Source organism: Apium graveolens, chromosome 2 (assembly GCF_009905375.1).
Source record: "Apium graveolens cultivar Ventura chromosome 2, ASM990537v1, whole genome shotgun sequence".
NCBI classification, from domain to species: domain Eukaryota; kingdom Viridiplantae; phylum Streptophyta; class Magnoliopsida; order Apiales; family Apiaceae; genus Apium; species Apium graveolens.
The window spans coordinates 180,288,298-180,296,442 of NC_133648.1; positions in this window are offsets into that span (position 1 = coordinate 180,288,298).

Consider the following 8,145-nt stretch of genomic DNA (forward strand, 5'->3'; position numbering starts at 1 on the left):
TTTGTCCCCCTTATCAACTTCCTTGTCTTGAGGTATAGTATCTTCCTGCCCCCCGACTTCTTGGTGGGTATGGTACATTCCACCACGAAGTCAGCCAATGACTGGGCTTTTATTTCTGTTCGCAGCTTATACTTGATGTCAAATTCTCCCAACTCTATTGCCCACTTGATCAGCCTCCCACTAGCCTTGGGACTATGAATAATACTTCTCTGGGGATGATTTGTTAGCACCTCAATTTGATGAGCCTGAAAGTAAGGACGCAACTTTCTTGAAGCCATTACCAAGGCTAAAGCAAACTTCTCAATAGTTGAATAATTCAACTCCCCATGCAGAATTTTGCTAACATAGTATACGGGTTTCTGGATTTTAAGTTCCTCCTTAACAAATACAGCGCTCAAGGCATTTTCTGAAACGGCCAAGTACAAGTATAAAACTTCATTCAGAGCTGGCTTGGCTAACAGCGGGGCCTGGGCCATATATTTCTTTAATTCTTCGAATGCCTTCTGGCTTTCCTCACTCCATATAAAATCCTTAACCTTCTTCAAGGACTTGAAGAATGACAAGCACTTGTCCCCAGACTTGGAGATGAATCGCCCCAATGCAGCAACCCTTTCAGTGAGCTTTTGAACATCTTTGATAGTTTTTGGTGGCTCCATGTCCAGGATTGCCTTTATTTTATCGGGATTGGCCTCAATTCCTCTATTGGAGACCATCAATCCCAAAAACTTTCCAGATCCCACTCCGAAAGCACACTTTGCAGGATTTAACATCATCTTGTGGTATCTCAGGACCTCAAAAGCTTCCCTCAAATGGGTTATATGGTCAGTCTTTACTAGACTCTTGACTAACATGTCATCAACATAAATTTCCATGGTCTTGCTAATAAGATCCTTAAAAATCTTATTTACCAACCTTTGATAGGTGGCTTCTGCATTTTTAAGACCAAATGCCATAACAAGATAACAATAACACCAAAGTCAGTGATGAATGATACCTTTGGGATGTCATCCTTGTGCATCTTGATTTGATTATATCCACTAAATCCATCCATGAAGCTCAGCATCTCATGTCCAGCAGTAGCATCTATCAATGTATCTATCCTTGGCAATGGGAAACAGTCCTTGTGGCATGCGTCATTCAAATCGGTGAAATCTACACACATCCTCCATTTTCCATTAGCTTTGTTTACCATCACAGGGTTTTCTAACCATTCTGGAAATTGTATCTCCTCGATGAAACCAGCCTCTAAGAGCTTCTCTACTTCCTGTTTTATAGCTTCTTGCCTTTTTGGAGCAAAACTTCTTTTCTTTTGCTTCACTGTCTTCCAATTTGAATCCATATTCAGCTTGTGAGTAATCAGTTTCGGGTCTATGCCTGACATATCAGCTGCCGACCATGCAAACACATCACTATTTTCTTGCAAAAATTTCACCAACTTCCCTTTAAGGGGCTCCTCTAGTGTGGCTCCAACGAAAGTCATTTTCTCAGGATCCTCGGGGGCTAGAGGAACCGAAATCAAGTCTTCTGCTGGCTTCCCTCTTTTCTCATCACTCTCTCGGATATCCAGATCTTCAATAGGCAGAACCTGCCCCCGACTCCATCTGCCTTCAGAGAGGCCACATGACTAGCCATTTTTTGATCTCCTCTCTCTTCTCCAATCCCATTCTGGGTGGGAAACTTCATAACTGAATGGTAGGAAGAAGGGACTGCCTTGAAGGCGTGTATCCCTATTCTTCCCATGAGTATCTCTATCTTTCTCAATTTCCATCAAGATCTGGCTTCTACGAGCATTCAATTTAGCATATTCAGTAAACTTTTGCCCAGGCCTCCCTTCTTCGGGGTTGAATCAGTATTTTGCTCAGTTCTAGGATACTTGTCCTTAGCAATATACTCCAAATCAGTCTTTTGCTTCTTGCCACCAGCGGGCTCGTTATTCACTACTGTCTTCCTCATGTTCTCCTCTATTTTGATGTATTTTCCGACCCTATCTTGGAGCTGTAACATACTTTCAGGAGGGCGCTTGGCCAACGACATCTTGAAAAACTCATCCTTAGTTCCCTACTGCAGTGCTATCATAGCCACCTTGTCATCAAGATCCAGGACCTTAAAGGCTTCCTTGGTGAAACAATTTAGATAGTCTCTTAAGGACTCTTTTGCTCCCTGCATAATGCTCATGAGGGATGCTGAACTTTTCTCATGCACTCTCCCCATGATGAATTGCTTAATAAAAGCCTGACTTAATTCTCTGAAGGACCTAATAGAGTTTGGGAGTAAACGACTATACCATCTTTGAGCCATTCCCGACAGGGTTTGAGAAAAGGCCCGACACTTAATAGCGTCATTCACGGGCTGCAACAACAGTGCATTAGCGAATGTCCTGACATGATTAGCGGGATCTCCAGTGCCATCATAAGCTTTGATAGTGGGCATCTTGAAATTCCTTGAGATGTGGGCACTCATTATCTCTTCAGTGAATGGTGGAGTAGGATCATCAGGATCTCCAAGGGGAAGAAGATTGCTTGGATCAGCTCTGGGGACTACAGTCCTTCATTGTGACGGACCATCCAGGTCTATGATTGGAGGAGGATTTCTCTCTCTAGTGGTAGTGGGGGTCTAGGAGCCTGGTGCGCTTCTAAGTCGCGCTTCAGCCTTTGAATCTCAGCCTCGTGAGCCCTGATTCTCTCCTGCACTTCTTGGGGATTCATCCCTCGAGTGCTCCTGGGACGTTGGTTACCATCAGGCATCGGCTCTTTGCCAGCACGTCTCCTTCTTGGGGCCACTTCATCATTCGAAGATTCGAAGTCTCTCTCAGTATAAGGACCAGAAAAATCTAGATCCTCCGGGATAGGTGCCAAACCTTGTATGTAGGGGGTGTTTTCCCCCGTGCTTCACTCCGTTCAGCATGTCCACTTCCTCCAACCTCGGGGTAAAGGGGCATCCCATAAGGGGGGTTAGTGGTCACAATAGCTGAATACGTCATACCCAACGGGTCGAGAATTCATAGGTGTATGCAGCTGTTGAAGTTGGGGATTCGTCCCTTGAGGAGCCAGGGGAATCGTCCCTTGAGGTTGAGGTTCAGTTGCCCCTACCTGGGCTCCTCCTTGGGTGGCAACATAGGTTGAATGTGGAGGTACCTCCACTGTTGACGAAATCGCTTGGGTTATCGCAGCTGGTGTGTAACGTCTGGAAAATATTATGAAATTTTTTTTATCAATAAATAATTATTATGTGAGTTTTGTGTGAATTTTGGTGAATTATTTGATGATGAATAATAATATTTGGATGTTTATTTCTGATAAAATTGAGATATTTTAATTTCCAATTATCCAGAATTAAATCTAGATAATTTTGATATTTTTCTGGTAATTTTTGGATAATCATATGATTTTATAAGAATTTATAGAATTAATAATAATTATTTTTACATAATTATAAAATTACTTTTTAGAATCAGAAATCATCCCGCTTCAATCGTTTTATGTTTTTACAACCCGAAACTCTTCCGAAAACTCCTTCCTAACCTAATCTGATAATTCTGAACACTTTCCGTGTTTTGACTTTCTCGATCCGGGGTACGGTTTGACCTGTACGAGTCCCGGTGTGAAATTTTCGATACGCAAACCATTTTATATATCGATAAGAACCCATATTCTCAAAAGGCGAGACATTATTACCTTAATTTCGTATAAAGAATTTTATAGGAAGCTCTGTTTTGATGATTATCCAAATTTGGTATTAAAATCGTATCGTCTTTTCAGTTACTTAGCGGCTAAGTAACCTATTTTCGGAACCGATCTGTAAATGTAATGATCGAATTATTGAATAAATATAATATGTGATGGGTCTATCGGCTATGTGTTGCTATATTATTAATTGTTTGTGAATTGTTGGACGAAAAGATTAATTTTATAATTAATTATCAAGCTGTATGAATTTAATTCATTTTAAAATGATTTTATTGAATATTTATTCTTGTAAATGCTAAAATTTCTCCTAAAATTATTTTTGTTGTTTTATAAATTTATTTATTATTTTTAGGGGTTTATAAAATTTGAAAATCAATATTTTATCAATTATATAATTTTAAATGATTTTCTTATTTCATTAAATTGTAAAATCAATATTTAATTCTAAGATGTTACAAAAATCATGATTTTTTTTTATTAATTTTTAAATATTTTGCAAATTTTAAATTATTTTGGAAATTTTCTTTTTTGGCTTTTATTTACCTGCACCTTTGTTCGTTAAATTGTTAAATACCGATATAAATTTCATTTCAAAAACTTTTTAAAAATTACGAGAATTCTAATTCATCAGAGTCTGATTATTTTAGAAATTTAAAGAGTGCTTTGAAATTATTCCGATATGTTTCGATTCGCAACGATATCGTTAAACGAGGAACAAATCAGTCAAAAGAAAAAAAATAAAATAAATAAAAATAATAAAAATATGAGGATAAAAACCCCACAGATCCAATCTCTCCTCTCTCCTCGGATCCTCTTTCCAATCTCTCCTCTCTCGACATCTTTGCTTTCTCTCTTTTATCTCTCTAATTCATCTCCCTTTTTCCTCCCCGTTGTTCCCCTGTTTCCTTCCGTTCCACAGCATAATGCTTCTTCCGGTTCATTTCCGGTAATTTTTCTTCCGCCTCCGCCTTATTCTCCGGCTGCCATTTTGTTCCGTTGTTGGCTTCAGTTTGTTCCTGTTTGGCTGTGTATGCATATATCTATGTGTGTATCTGCGTACGACTGTGTGTGTGGTTCGATCGTAGTGGTGTGTGTTTGTGTGTGTGTTATTCGTGTGTTTTTATTCGGGTGTTTGTGATTCGGTTCCTGTGGTTGCCAGCCGGTTTTCCGGCGAGGCGGCCTCCCTGGTTGCTGCGCGTAAGCGCGTGATTGGTCTGTGTTGGTTGTCTGACTTGTGCTGCCTGGTTCAGGTTCAATTCGAATCAATTTTCGGTTTTTGGAAAAATTTAAATGATTTAATTATTTTATTTTCTGCAGGGAAATGATTTAAATTAAAATTCATGAAATAAAATAATTCGTGTGAATATTATTAAGGATTAATCGGTGGAGTTTTGCGTTGAAACACCCGAAATTAATCGGTACCTGCAAAATTTTACCCGCCAATCGGCGATGAGCCCTCGGCGAGCCGACGGTGGACGATGATGATTATTATCTGAGTCCTACATTTATTAACTTAAATAAAATTAGTTCGTAATATTAATTACGAAACGAAGAGTGAACAATAATTAATAACTAAATTGTATCGGTGATTGAGATTGGTGTATAGATTGTGAATTGATGATTTGATTGTTGGTTGTTGTTGTGGTTGTAAAGTTGACGTCGAACTGATTCGACGGGCAGCCGATAAATAGAGGAAACGCTGCCCGATTTTCGGGAAAATATCTGAAAATACGGGAACGTAACCTGTAATTGTCGGTAACGTCGAACAAGGATATAATTGAACTTTATAAAATCGAGTTGCGTGACGTGGCAAGATATTTTGTGAATAATCGATTACCCTATTTTTCAAAACAACAAATATATATACTTTCCGAAAATAAATACTGAACCGAGTTTCAAAAATGTGAACATAAATTGCTATATGTATTTCGATAATACATATAAATATAAGTTGGGGTTATGAAATCGTATGGTAGAATAGGATAGTGGTGTTATGTTAAGCGAAATGATTAATCTGAATTATGGTATTTCAACCTTGTAGGTCTTAGTCGGAAGACCCGAGACGTGAACGTTGGACTAGGATTGATTTAATGATTAGACGTTGGGATCAATGAAATTCCAAATCGAATAATCTGAGTGTCGGGATCGAATCCAGAATGGAATAGTAGTTTGACGAGAAAGCCGAGCGTTCAAGTTAAACCAAGTCAACTAGTAATAGCGGTTAAAACTTATCGAGGCAAGTATTCTTTTTCTTTAAATACTGCAAATAGTCCTGATTTTTCTTTAAAATACTGCAATTATTTCTTCGATCCTATTCTAAGTTCAGAATAGTTAAATGTTTTACATTTGTGCTGCAATTACTCTGAACCGTTTACACAAGTAATCAGAGTTACTTGCCTGGATTTGTTTTCCTGAAAGTTGAACTACTGCCACCTAGTAAATCCTTTCCTTTCCTAGCCTGAATGCCCTCACGCTACTAAATCTATAATAAAACCAAAAATCTTAATCATATTCTCAACTCTCGTTCCCGGAATGATCACTCTATACGATAACTCGATTATATCTTGACTCAGCATACGAATATAGTTTATAACATATAAGCACATAGCACAAAGCACATAGCATATCCCTTTCTCGTAGTTTTTATATCCTTATATACTTAACCATCAAAGTGCACATCGCTTGCCTTAGCTATTTCTCAAATCACACTACACGACTCTATTACGAGTACAAGACCTATTCACAATGGCCAAACAATTCGTTCACAACTATCACTTATATTCTTTAAAATCAATCAACTTAGTTCCCTTTCTTTTGTTCCTTAATTCGAACCACATATTATAATCAAGCAAAACAAATTCATAGCTATTCACTTATACATCTTTGATCATCCTTTCGATCATAAAAAACCAGTTTTCGACTTTTAATCCCTAGGCCTATTCGGCCTTATCACACAAAAGCAACCAAATACTCACTTAATCACATACGCACACAAATCATTCAAAAATTATTAAAGAATCTCCTCCTTTTCTTTAATCATAAAAAGTCGAACCAAATTAGACATACATGCTCGCATGCAATTCAATTGTCAACTTATCATTATATCAAACACTTCATTTCATCAAGTAGAGCCAACTAAGTTTCTTAACACAATCCTAAATCACAACATGCATCCATTTATTCATCAATTAGTCCCTTTTAACTCAATTCCCAGTCGGCAAAACTCAAATTTGCACCTCAAAGACAAATCAATGACATGCACATCTTGATCCTCTTTAAACTAGCATGCAATCAACTTTTAGGCCATACAAACTTAGTGTTTACCAAGATTATCTCACAAAAATCAATTTCCTTTCTTATTAACACAAAATTCGAACCTAAACTTAGTATGCAACAAGAATTTAATTCCTTTTTAATCTAATAACAATCCATCATCACTTTAAACAAGTTAACTCAAACCCACAACTTTTAAAAGATTAACACCATTCGGGTTTTTAAAAACAAAAACATGCAACTTGATATCCTTAATCTTTAAATCACAAATCAAACCTATATTCAACATCAAATCAATAACTCATGCATTTCAATACAATCAACTTGATTTCCTAAAATAGTAAGGGACATTCGGCCTTTTAATCAAAAGCACCACATGCAAACACAAATACTTGATTTTAAGGTTCTAGAGCTCAGTTTTTAACATCATCGCTCACCACCGGTTCACCGGAGTTCATCACCGGTGGCGGTGGCATCTCGGTGGTGCCCTCATTCGAGGGTGTCCAACCACGAAGCCCCCGATTTCGTCAATTACGCAAGATAAACTAACATGCACATCTTTTCTATCATTGGTTTGCAAAGAATCAAGCTTAAGAAGATGACATCAATCAACAACAAGAAGGACCATGTGGTTTCTCAGGGTGAACACACACACCGAGCACACACAACACACACACATCGATATGCAAGCTTAATCACACACATGCCACGAATTAAAGCTCTTGTATGGAATATGGATGAAGAGTCATGGAGTGGTTTCAAGGAATTAGAGAGGGAGAGGCAATATACCGAGAGAAATCAAGAGAGAGAGTTGCCGAGAGAGTGAGAGTTGAGAGAGAGTTCGGGAGAGAAAGAGAGAAAAGAGAGAAGAGAAAGTGAGTGCACAAAAGAAAGAAAAAAAAGAAAGTGGGTTATATATACCACTTGAGAAACAAGGGCAATCTGGTAATTACTAACTCTCTTTTAACTCACATCATTCCTTTTCTTTTTACTCAAATGCAACAAAAGTTCAAATATAAAATATATCTCTCTCGGAAAGTCAAGAATTATTGAAAATGATAATTTTAAACACGTAGGTCTCGAAATTAGCTTTTTATCCATTACTCATATTGAATTTTGAGCAAAACGGTTGATTTTATATGAATTTAGCAAACGTGCTTTAATAAATATATTTTTCTCATAAAAT